At 48.1% G+C, this 13283-nt stretch overlaps 1 pseudogene; it reads left to right on the top strand.

Annotated features, from left to right (window-relative positions):
- Positions 1–4522: 4522 nt before the first annotated feature.
- On the top strand, positions 4523–10410 carry LOC116091836 (annotated as a pseudogene).
- Positions 10411–13283: the final 2873 nt, after the last annotated feature.

Genomic DNA, 13283 nt, shown 5'->3' with positions numbered 1-13283 from the left:
GGAGTAGCTCAGAGGTGGACAGTGGAGTAGCTCAGAGGTGGACAGCGGAGCAGCTCAGAGGTGGACAGTGGAGTAGCTCAGAGGTGGACAGTGGAGTAGCTCAGAGGTGGACAGCGGAGTAGCTCAGAGGTGGACAGCGGAGCAGCTCAGAGGTGGACAGCGGAGTAGCTCAGAGGTGGACAGTGGAGCAGCTCAGAGGTGGACAGTGGAGCAGCTCAGAGGTGGACAGTGGAGCAGCTCAGAGGTCTGTTGTTCGATTGAGATGGGGAGAGGGAGGTGTCAGAGAATGAGGGTGAAAAGGGAGTGGGGAAGGGAGAAGGGGAGGGGGAGGGAAGGAGGGTGAGAGAGGAAGAGGGAGAAAACACAGGTGGCAGAGGTGAATCTGGAGAGACAGGCAGCATTTTTAGTGACCCTGCAGTGATGAAAGAGGGACGGAAGGTGGGGGAGGCACACAGCGAGGGAAGCGACTAGAGCTGGAGAGATGGCTCAGCAGTTAAGAGCACTGGCAGATCTTGCAGAGACCTCCGCGGCCATTTGCACACCTACGTTCACATACTCACATAAATACACACAAATCTTTTTTTTTTTTAATGTGTGGTGAGGGGCTGAGGAAGAGCTCAGTGAACAGAGTGTTTGCCACACAGGCACAGGAACCTGAGTTCCATTTGCACGCCTATATAAAAAGCAGGCTGCCAGCACTAGAAAGGCAGGACAGAAGCAGCATCCCTGGGCTTGATGCTCCCCAAACTTACAAGGAAACCAGGTGCCAATGAGAGACCCTGTCCCACCAGGTAAAATGGACAGCTCGGAGGGACATACCTAAACACTACACAATGGCACACATGCACAGTCACAAACATTATATACAAAATAATTCATTGATTAAATATTTGGTGCTTGAATTTTGTCAAAACAGCTGTCCATGTATTACATGGGTACTTACAAAAAATAATAATAATAATAAGTAATTTCGGAAAAGATTTCTCAAGCATACTACAACGAAGACTTTTACAAAATGCAGAAATCCATTTCTTAATGATTAGAGACCTAAATCTCACAAGTCTACCATATCGTTATCATAGGAAACTTGAGCTTTAAACTGTAACAGATTAAATAATGTGGAACTCAGTAAGACAAGTTAAATTAAGACAAATTGCCAGGTGTGGTGGTACATGACTTTAACCCCATCACTCGTGAGGCAGAGGCAGGCGGAGTTCAAGGCCAGCCTGGTCTACAGAGTGAGTTCCAGGACAGCCAGGGCTATGTAGAAAGACCTTGCCTCAAAAAGAAAAAAAGTGAGAGAAAAGAAAAGAAGGAAGGAAGGGAAGGCAGGACGGAGGGAGAGAAGGAGGGAGGGAGGAAAAGAAAGGGCATTGATTTGATTTGAGTCGTTTTATTTTCTGACAGTAGGGAGATATCATTTGCTTGGGGAGGGTGCGGCTTGGTACAGTTTTTTAAACAGTGTCTTATTCAGCATGGTCTCAGTTGAGTCTAAAGAGAAAGGCAAAGAAGCTAGACTGATAATCAGTGGGGTTTGGGGGGGGCGTCAGAGTCAGTGTGCCTGCAGTATGAGCTCCAGACTCAGCCTGCTGAAAAGCAAATTGAAAGACTGTCCTGGAGGTGATTTCAGATGATAAAAGTCCCTGGAAAACTGGATGGAGGCTTGTTCCCAGGCCACATGGTCTCTCTTTGTCTCTTCACAAAGGATGTAAGCGGACAAGCAGATAGAATTAATATTTACAATTTATTTCCTTTGAGCGTTAATATATAGAGAGAAGCAACAGCCCAGAGACTTATGGGATTGCAGTAATTTAAACTTATGCCTTCTGCCTCCGTCATGCCAGCACACCAGCGGGACTTCACACGTACTGACGGATTCGGGGTCATGTTATACTTCTTAAAATGGAATTTCACACATAGAAGTCGAAAAATAAAAGTGTCTGGGAGGAATTCTCATAACATGCTCAACAAGAACTGTATCAGAATTCATAGCCTAGGCCATCATCATTTTTATTATTATTTTTGTAAAAAAGAAAAAGAAAAAAGAAAGAAAATCAAGAAAATGTTAAATATACAACTAAATAGCGCCCTCTAGTGAGGCACACTATGCACACAAAGCACTCAGAATTTGACCTATTTCCAGAAAATGCTGTGTCTCGACTTTGCTGCGGATAAAATCGACTGTGCTGAGAATATAGTCCTCTAAATCAGCGTGCTCTTTGTTAGCGCCGCCACCTCCATCAACAGCTCTCCTTTCCGACTTAAGTGAAATTCTGTGCATTAGCCGTATTTAAAACACCCTTTTCTTCTCAGGGAACATCAAGACTTCAACCGTGCCACTCTGCTTATTCAGACAAGGCCCCTTGTTTGGAAATGCTAGCTTGCCACCCTGCCTCCAGGTGCACTGATGATGGGGCACAGTTAGGGGCCTCCAACCCTCATCTCCTTCAGGCTCCGGGCAGAGCTGCTGCGTCATCTTAAGGGCTGACGGCGACACACATAACTACCAAATTTAAAGCCATCTTTGGGTTGAATGGAGGTGTGAGGAGAGCCAAATTCATCGCATTTCAGCAGAGTATCCAGGCCTAGCAACTTCCATGTGGCCAGTAATCTTAATCAGAACAGCCCGCCAAATCGAAAAGGGAAAGTGTTTTAAATTGCTGGAAACACTCTGGAGCACAGCCGGAAAGTCAACCACAAGGAGTTCCCAAAAAGCCAGGTGCATGGGACGTTTCTATGAGAGGAGTGGCTCGGGGCTTGCGTCCTGGTGCATGGAACTTTTCTATGAGAGGAGCGGCTCAGGGCTTGCGTCCTGGATCTACCCTTCCACGTCTTGAGCCTATGAGCATCTCATCTGTCTGTGCATATTCCAACATCTGCCTTTAAAGCGCTTGACTTTCACTTAAACAGAGGAAGAGCAGAATCATGCCACAAGCACAAAGTAACCAAGTAAATCAGATGAATTGTTAATAGAGCAAGGCTGACGTAGGGGAGAGGAGGCGGGATCACAATAATATCCAGAAGAATTCTAATGAGGACAGCTGTTCTTACAGAAATCAGTGGGGAGGCTCCTCCAGACGTTAAAAGCAGATCTGCCACATGACCCAGCGAGGCCCCTCCTGGGCGTAAACCCAAAGGGCTCCATATGTTCCCACAGAGACACTTGGATAGCCAGTGCCACCATTGCCCTATTCAAAACAGCGAAGAAATGGGAGCAACACGGATGGCCATCAACAGACAAGCAGCCATTAAGATGTGATACACAGGTACACAGTGGAATATTATTCAGCTGTCATAGAAAACGAACACAGGAAAGTGGACAGATCTGGAAAGCAGTGAATGAGGCAGCTCAAATTCAGGATGTAAAAACCACACATGCTCCCTCATACGCAAGTCTCAACCTATAATACACGTGTGTGCGTAGGTAAGCAACGTGCGCAAAGTCTTAAAAACTTAGAAAAGAGAGCCGAGAGAGGAGTTTGGGATAAAGAGGGAGATGCAGAGTGGGCGAAAGGGCATACAGGAATAAATAACAGAAAGCGAGACAGCACCTCCTGGGCAGCCAGCAGAGACCACTGTCTGTGGACCACGTTCACTGTGCTGCCCGGTGCTGCCGACAGGCTGACCAGCCTGCCTTGAGAGAATGGGTAACATTTTGTCACTCTGACAAAACCCTCAGGGATTAAGAATGAAAGGAAAGCCTACTGACTCAAGGGCTCGGAGATGTGGTTCCTGCTCAGCTGATCCACTGTAGACCAGAACAGCACGGGGGCAAGGTACATCAGAGGACGTGCTGCAACAGGCTGTTCGGTGCATCGCAACTAAGAAGCAGAGGGAGAGGCCATGCACAAGGTGTATCCACATCCACACCGCAGTTAGCCCCTCCCCCACCCGGCCCCCACTTACGCCATCTCTCCTTTCTCGCGGTGATTGCTCTCCATTCACAATCACTGATCATAGCTCTCACGAGTCAATCACGGCAGGCTCAACCCAACCAGCTGGGGACTAAGCCCTCAACAAGTGTCTTTTGGGGGACACTTCATATCCAAACCATCACAGGTAGTTTGCCCATGTTGGCCCGCAATGGAATGAGAAAGTTCTGGAAGTGATGCATATTAGTTACTTTGATTTTTGTTCTGATAAAATACCATGAACAAAAGCAACTTAGAAGAAAAGGTTGGCCCTGGCTAATGGTTCCAGAGAGCTGACATCTGTAACGCAGGAAGGCATGAGGTAAGATGAGCTAGACGATCTCCTAGCAGTCAGGAAGCTGCGGGACGGGGTGGGGCATGACCGGAAGAGGGTGAGGCTGTACCCCTTCAAAGCCTGCCGCCAAGGACATACTTCCTTTGGCAAGTTTCCACTGCCGAAAAGTTCCAATAATCACCCTCAAAAGTGCCACTAGCTGAGGTCCGTAAGTTCAAATATATAGTCTATGTGGGACATTTCCCATTCAAATATCTGTAGGAGTCCTTTGGCTTCTGCGGTGCAAAAACACACTGCTCATGCTCGTGAGGGCAAGATGGCTTCGGAAAAGGTCAGAATGTTGTTAAAAGAGGAGCAGGGAATTCTGGGTGAGAGACAGGCACCGGCGGCAAGGTCATACGCTCACAGGACAGTAGGATGTACTCAAAAGACACACGGGCCTGCACAACTCTCTCATCCTTAGCAGATAGCAAAGCTCGGATCATGAGACCTGAACCGCGGTGGGAATAGGGACGGGCGGCGCATCTCGGATCGAAGTGCCAGGGATGAGACGCCAGCCACTACTGTTCCGGTTGGTGTTTCTCAACGTGAAACAAACCGGAAAAACGTACCTGGGAAGAGGGAACCTCAGCTGAGGAATTATGGCCCTCAGAATGACCTGTAGGCAAGTCTGGGGCAGTTTCTTGGTTAATGATTGACGTGGGAGAGCACCGCCCTCAGTGGGCGGTGCCAGTACAAGGCAGGTGGGCGTGGCTTGTATATGAAAGGTGTAGCAGAACCTAGAAAGCAAGCCAGTAAGCAGCATCCCTTATGGCTCTGGCTTCCGTTCCTACTTTGAGCTTCTGTCCTGACTTCCTTCATGAGGGGCTGTAAACCGAAAGATGAAATAAACTCGTTCTTCCTCGGGTCGCTTTTGGTCATGGTGTTTATTACAGTGGGAGAAGGCTACCTAAGACAACTGCTGCCCACCGAGTTACCATGGCAACCAGGTATCCTCTGTGCCTCAGAAGCCACAAACACGAAAGAAATGAGGGAGCAGACAGTGGTCCTTATCGCCTACGGGCATCACAAAGGATGGGTTAGCACAGAAGACGGGGTGAACCGTGTGTGCGTCACCTCGTGAGGAACAGGGACATCCTGAAATGCAGGAGGTAGTTCCACATTTGTAAAGTTCCCTCCTCCTCCTTGTGACACTTGTAGAAGTGACTAGGTTGAGATGCCAAGGCCAATGAGGAAGCCATGAACCCCATGTTTATTGTCCCTTAAGGACACTCTTCATCCTCTATCTCATACCTGGAACCTACGGATTCTCCAGGGAGGCCCTGACGTCACACATGGGGCGGAGGCCCTGACGTCACACATGGGGCTGTGCTGCTTTTCAGTTCTAGGAGGTCAACCTGCAAGATCGCTCCCTGCTGCACCGCAGAACATCTTTCACGTGTGGCACACGGTCAAACTACCAAATGGAGCTAACCACGGGATTGTGGTGGTTGTCACTAACACTGGACTCAAGGTTGCAAACTACAAATTAAGCCCTGGCCTGTGGACCCATGCCAGGTTCTCTTTCACCCATCTGTCCACACATCACAACACTCCCTCTGCAGGGGAGCAACTTAAAGATGGGAGGTGGCAACTGGCGTCTTCACACTGGTGTGAATGCAGCATTCCACACAGCGGCTGGTCCTCTGAGGTGCCCACACCTACCAGACGCAAGAGTTTGTAACTCTGTACCAACTGGATTTTCCAACTGATATTCTCACCTGCCAGTTACACAGTCACACTGGCATTTGCTTTCCTGGCTGGGTCCCAGGCCTTGTGTGCATGACAACATGCTTCATGCTCATTCTCCTGCTGGTGAAGATATAAGGCCAGGTGAGAGCGACACGCCAGGAACATGATGATAACCACCGAGAGAGTCCCAGAGTTGGGAGTCCTTCTCCACTGGGGAGTTCGAGTTCTAAATAACAAATTAACCAAGACCAGAAAGCATGTGAATGGTGTGTTCTTCTGCATACCCTGGGTGTGCTGGCTAATTGCACTGATTGCCTTGAGAACACCTGTACTTCTGCTGGTGTCTGTAAGGTTGTCTCAAGGGTCCAGTGGAGCATGGCCGCTCTGATGTTGAATGGATTCATCCCGATGGACTTGGAATGTGACAGCATCATTGATCCTTGGTAAAAGTTAAGCCTGGCTGGGGAAAGTAGGTCACTGGAGGTAGTAGGTCATTGGGGGAAGGCTAGATCCTGCCCCATCCTCTTCCTGTATTACTCTCCCAGGATGCTGTGGGTTGTGATAGACCTTTCCCACAGGAACCCTACCTTTTGAAACCAGGGACGCAGATTGACCTTATCTCCTGATAAGTTGCTTAGCTACAGCATTTGGTCCCAGAGACACAGACTCCTAACTAAGCAAAGGGTAATTGCTGTGCGCAGTCCACCCTGCAGGGAAGCTCCGCCTGAGAAAGGTCAACAACTCAAAACAAACAGCTTCAGGAAGTCCAGGAAACAGAGCAGATTCACTAAGACCCTTCCTGGCAGAGTAAACAAAGCTGGGAGTTCCTCTCTGAGGAAGTGAAGCTGAGCTGCAGAGAAGACTTTCAGTGGTGAGAAGATACAAAGACTCTAAATCCAAAGCAGCTTCCAGAGGAGCAAGCCTGTCCCCAACCATCCGGAGCTTGGAATGCAGCAGCCTGGCGCTGGTTCAGACTCAGCCCCCATACAGCTGCTCAGCTGAAGAGCGACAGGATATTCAAGATGAAGAATGATCCAGTGACTGGATTGGACCTCCTCAAAAGACCTCCATGGGCTATGCTTCTCCTTGAGACCATGGTGGTCAGGGGCCCATGCTTTGGTAGAACACCATGTTGATGTGCGCTGACCATACTGCCACCAGAAACAGTGGTCCTTGGCAAAGGATGATGCTGGAGACCAAGTGGATGTGGATGGTCCATGCTGTTTCCAGAAACCATGCGGAAGCTTAGGATTGGTGCTTCCACTGACCGTGAATGGCGAGGAAGCTTCTCTTGCAATGTTATTAATGATTGTTGATGCACAGTTGAGAAAGAGGAATGAAAAAACTTCTGTGACAACTCATACCTCCATCACCACGCCCCCAAAAAGTGACAGCCTAGAGAGGAAGCCATCAAGGAGAACTAAAAAGAAGAGTGTTGGGGATGCTGAAGTATAGCTCTCTACAGTTGATGGCTTCTGAAGGGGATGCTGGAGAAGGTCTCAGTTTCCTCTTGGAGGCTGGCCACTAGGAGTTTGACCATGTCCCAGTGAGTATATAGACAACACCGAATAGACTTGGTTGTTTTCTCTTCTTCTCCTCTTCCTCTTCTTCCTCCTCCTCCTCTCCTTTTTTCTCCTTCTCTCCCTCCTTTCTCTTGCCTCCTTTCTTTTTTGGGGTGTGGGGGGTGTCTTAGAGTTCCCATTGCTATGAAGAGACACCATGACCAAGGCAACTATTATAAGGACAATATTTAATTGGAGCTTGCAGGTTCAGAGGTTCAGTCCATTATCATCATGGCAGAAAGCATGGCAGTGTCCAGGCAGCCATGGTGCTGGAGGAGCTTAGTTCTACATCCACATCCAAAGGAAGCCAGGAGCACCCTGGCTCTTCCACCCTGGGTGGAGGTTCAAAGCCCAGTGACACACATCCTCCAACAAGGCCAAACCTTCTCCAACAAGGTCACATCTCCTAATAGTGCCACTCCCTGGGCCAAGCATATTCAGTCTTCCACAAGGTTAGTCTAGGTTCTGGCCTGCTGACATTCAGAACCAACTGGCACAGGCACCTTTATGAATGGTTTCGTTTTGCAAGGAGTCAGGGCGCAGGAAAACATACTGGAACAGATGTTGACTTAATGATGCAAAACCCTTATGATGAGTTAGTAGTCTGACTACCGAAGAGTATGAAATCAGTATGTCAGAGAGAGATCTGCATGCCCAGATTCATCCCATTCACCCACAAGAGCTGACCTTTGGAATTGTGGCACAATGCCTGGCAAACTTATTAAGAAGGCATTAGTTTGTTTAGTCATTTAGTTCGTTGCCAAGAGTTTTTTTGTCCACCATGATAGCAGCGAAGGCATAGCTGAGCAGTTCACATCATGGTTGACTAGGAAGCAAGGTGAAAGAAATGGTGAGAGGTGCCGCGGGCCGGCCGATCTGGGTCTCCCTCAACCCGCGGGAGAAACGGGGGTCCTAGTCAGGTCGACAGGGCGTAGGCGAAGAAATGACGGCAGAGACGACACATGAAGTATAAGATCTAAATGTATTTCTTAGAAATGGCATCAGACTTTTACAGTCATTGCAAAAGAGAGATGGTAAATCTGGCAGCTCAATAGTTGAGGTACATCTGAGGCTATCTGAAACATACTGGGTCTAAAGCAGCAGCTATCTCCTCTGAACTGGTGCTGTATCCCCCGGGCCCAAGTGCTCTGGGCCTGGGGGACTGCGGATTGCATGAATCTGAGTCCTAGCCCATCTAAGTTCTAGTGCTAGTCATGCATATGAGTCCAAGTCCTTTTTCTTCTCCCAGTCCTTGTGCTAGACCTTCTCCTTCTCCTAGTCCAAGTCCTTATACAAAGTGAAAAGCAGGCTTAAGTACCATACAGCAAGCAGGGCTGATGTCAAGAGTTGTGTAGGCAGGTGGGGGTTACAGCAGGGGATGCTAGACTAAAGTCACGGATGCAAGTGACCCCCATACCAAGGTCAGCAGGGCCTGGTAGCTAGGTGTGAAGCAGGAGGAAGAGGAGTGGAACTCTCCCTTTGAGGTATTTAGGTATTCCTAAGCTAATTCTCTGGTTCTAGCTGGAGGCAGGCAGTGGGGAGTTCCTACCTGACCTAACACTTCTAGCTAATGTCCTTGAGTGGAAGCCCTTCCATTAAACTATCTATTGCCCTAAGGAATGTACTCGACCTCTGTTGCTAGCTCTGGCGAGGTTAGAAACATTCTGTCAGCCAGGAGACAATCCCAATCTTAACCATTTATGAATCATTTCTTGGGGTACCTTTATGCCTAATTATGAGGCCGTGTTGATGATTGGAAAGACTGATCTGGAACACGTCTGAGTTAGGGGATACCAGCGACTAGTCTGAAATCCAGGAGGCACAGAACCCCTTTTGGATTCTTATTGCCTCTTATCCTTTAATCAGGATTTTATCCCCGATATTTTGGATGTGACTGGGGTAGACAAGTGTGCGTAGCAAAGAGGTACCATGTCCTCTGAGGACCCACTCTAGGTGACTATCTTCTCCAGCTCTGTCCCATCCTCTACGTTTCCTGAATACCCCCAAATAACACCAGCCACCTGCGAAAACAGCACCCACATGAGGAGCCTATGAGGGGTGTTCCACAGTCAGGTGAGAGGTATCATCTGAGAGTCCACTGACAGATAAACAATAAGGAGCAAGTGATGAACCCATTCATATCAACATGGCAAACATGTAAATAAGCAGATGTGAGCATGAGAAATCCATGGGCTTTGTGGTTTACGCAAATGTGACCCCCTAGACCCGAAAACACAGTCGTGGCCTGGGAAGACAATCACACAAGCATGGGGGCCTCCGTGTGGTGCCCACATCCCATCTTAAAAAGTTGGGGATGAGATAGGGTGGGAGAGCTGAGCACTGAGGCCAAGGGCTAAAGCTAGGAGATTGAAAGGTGCAGCCCACCAAGGCACTGGTTCTCCCGTTCTGATGGGCTCCTGTATGAGGAGTCTGATCAGGCCTGTGTCTACCCCATCTAAACAGCCATTGTGGCAGCTCCCTTCTCTGGGCGGCCAGACAGGAATTCTGGTCTAGAAAGACCAGTGTTCTTTCTAGGACATTGACACAGCAGCTGGGTTTATTGTTTCTGAGGCCACCACAGTGGGTGTGGCTGGATCAAGGGCTAACATTGAAACAGTGTTTGATTGATTATTTGTATTCCAGGAACCCATCTCTCAAGGAGCAGTTCTTCTTCTTTGCCATTCTGGGCTTTGCCCTGTCAGAGGCCATAGGGCTTTTCTTTTTGTCAGTCGCCTCCCTCATCCTATTAGCCATGTGACGCTCCCTGGGGCCATCTAGTTATCCCTGCTGCTTTGACTCCATGCCGTCTTAACATGAGGTAGATGACATAGCAACACCCTGGCCTCTACATACCTGCACACTTGTGCACATGAACCCACCTGATACACACATATCCACAAACCCAAAATTCCCAGATTGAACAACTATGCCTCTGTAAGGGAAAAGCAATCGATCGTAGAGCTGGGATGAGCAGGAGAGGGAGGCACACCATTTAACTAAGAAATGGAAGGGTGTTCTGTAGGTTCCAAACAGAAGAATCCTGGCCTGAAGACCGGAAACATCATTTTCACCATACCCATCCACACGATGCGACTACTGAAACCTAGGTCTTTATGCAAACAAACAAACAAACAAACAGAACCCAGGTGCCCTCTCAGGAGGAAATACTTCAGGCATTCATATAAATAATGCTTTCAAGTTTGAAAAATGAAACCAGGAAGGCAAGAGCTTTATACTCAACACCACTTGACTTTAAAAAACAAAAAATCCATTCCAGAAAAAAAAAGAAAAGTATTCTCTTGGGTGCAAACACAAAGGTTAAGAAATATTAGCCGACTATTTATATATGTGGCTTTCACATTTCTACCATAAAACAAACAAAAAAATAGATGTTGCATAAATTAAAAATGACCATGCTCCCCCTGAAGTGTGTGTTAAATATGCCTGAGAGAAGTTGTTTTTAAAGAAATAAAGAATGATGTTAACATAGCCTCCCTCTCCAGTCTGTGATTTGTTAAAAGGGAGGGGGAGGGGGAAGGAGAATAGATCACTGCAGAATGTATAATACTGAAAGAATAACGTCCTGCACTCAAAACTTCATACGTGGGGCTGGTAAGATGGCTCAGCTGCCAAGCCTGGTCCCTGGGACCCATATGACCTCCACATATGTGCCACAGCTATGTGTATGTATGGTACACACATGCCCAGATAAAGAAATTTTAAATTTAGACTTGTTTTGTTATAAGCATTAAAATCAAACTGTGCTAAATCCCTTCCGGTGCGGTAGATGTTTGATTGGCTGGGCCTGAAATCACTCATTATAGTGCCAGATGGGCCACAGAACAACTTGGCATTGCAGGAGACACACAGCTGAGATGACCATTTGCTCCTAAGCTGTATGAGTGTATCCAAGGTTCCCAGCTCACCCTCCCCAACACTGCCACAGAATAGGAACAACACTTAAAAAGTATGGGATTTTTTTTCTGAATGGTTTTATTTTTATTTTTTTAAGATTAATTTTATTTGTACTTATGTGAACATGCATATGTTTATGCATACATGTCTACAGGGTCCCTGGAGTCCAGAAGAGGGCCTTAGATCCCCTGGATCTGGAGTCACAGGAAATTGTGAGCATCCTGACACAGGTGCTGGGAACCGAACTCAGGTCCTCTGGCAGTTGTCTCTGTCATCTCCCTAAATTGCATCTCTTCCCTTGTTAGGTTTTTCTGCTCTAATATGGTAGCTGTCTGGCCATCTCGAAGCCCATAGATTACAAAACTGCAAATACACTCCCCAAATCTTACCCCATAATTCAAAGTCCCAAGAACAACTTCCTCCGGGTGAGTTTTCATCCCCCACATCCTAATTTTAAGAGTCTGTTACTTATTTTTCTAGACACAGTCAAGAAGAAAGCAACTTGAGGAAGTGAGGGGATAGAGAGAAAGCAAGGGAAGGGAGGGAGAGAGAGGAAGGGAATGAGGGAGAAATGACCGACAGGCTCGCGGTTGAAAGTGCACAGTCTATCACGGGAAAATAATGGAAGAGCAGAAGTAGCTTAATGCTGGGGCAACAAGACTGCAAGACAGCTAATTAAGTTACAAGGTGACTAAGAAGCAGAGAGCTCACATCTTACACAGTCCAATACAGCCCACCCCCCCCATGACGCACTTCCTCCAGCAGTGTACAGCCCACCCTCCCATGATGCACTTCCTCCAGCAGGGTACAGCCCACCATCCCATGACTCACTTCCTCCAGCAGGGTACAGCCCCCCCCATCCCATGATGCACTTCCTCCAGCAGTGTACAGCCCACCCTCCCATGATGCACTTCCTCCAGCAGAGTACAGCCCACGCCCTGTGACGCACTTCCTCCAGTAGGGTACAGCCCCCCCATCCCATGATGCACTTCCTCCAGCAGGGTACAGCCCACCATCCCATGACGCACTTCCTCCAGCAGGGTACAGCCCCCCCCCCAATCCCATGGTGCACTTCCCCCAGCAGGGCACAGCCCCCCCATCCCATGATGCACTTCCTCCAGCAGGGCACAGCCCACCTTCCCCAGAGACTCTACCTGCTGAAGATTCCGCATTCTCCCAAACAGCGGGGATTGAGGATTCAGTGTTCCAACACAGGCGCTTGGCATATGCCACATTCAAACCACGGCAAACGATGGGCCACTAGTAAGAAACAAAAAGGACACATTGGCTCCATCATCATTGGCTAATATCCCAATATTATGTTAATTTTAAAAAATGTAAAAACCCAGGGCTGGAGAGGTAGTTTGGCAGTTTAGAGCACTCGCTGCTCTTCCATAAAACGTTAGGTTCCCTGCATCCAGGATAGGCTATTCACAAACACCTGCAACTCCAACTCTATGAAATCCAACGCCCTCTGCAGGGACCTGCGTGTGTGTGTGTGTGTGTGTGTGTGTGTGTGTGTGTGTGTGTGTGTGTCTGTCTGTCTGTCTGTCTCGTACGTTCTGGCAGATTCGCCATTCTGATACACAAGTTTATATTCTTGGCTCTGAATGGGAGGCACGTTGAGCATCCGCCAAGTGTGGTGGGATCTCAGGGTAATTAAGCATCTGTAGATGTATTTGAGCATTGTTTGCTTTTTTGTAACTTATGGCCTCGATCTAAAAGAATCAATGATTTGTTTTAAAGGTGGCTTAGGACACAGCTTTAAAAAGTTCACAGCAGCCGAGCAGTGAGGGCGCATGCCTTTAATCCCAGCACTTGGGAGGCAGAGGCAGGTGGATTTCTGAGTTCAAGGCCAATCTGGTCTAC

This window comes from Mastomys coucha, unplaced genomic scaffold (genome assembly GCF_008632895.1).
Source record: "Mastomys coucha isolate ucsf_1 unplaced genomic scaffold, UCSF_Mcou_1 pScaffold15, whole genome shotgun sequence".
NCBI classification, from domain to species: domain Eukaryota; kingdom Metazoa; phylum Chordata; class Mammalia; order Rodentia; family Muridae; genus Mastomys; species Mastomys coucha.
The sequence above is the reverse complement of the archived record's forward strand: the minus strand, read 5'-3'. Positions and strand labels throughout refer to the sequence as shown.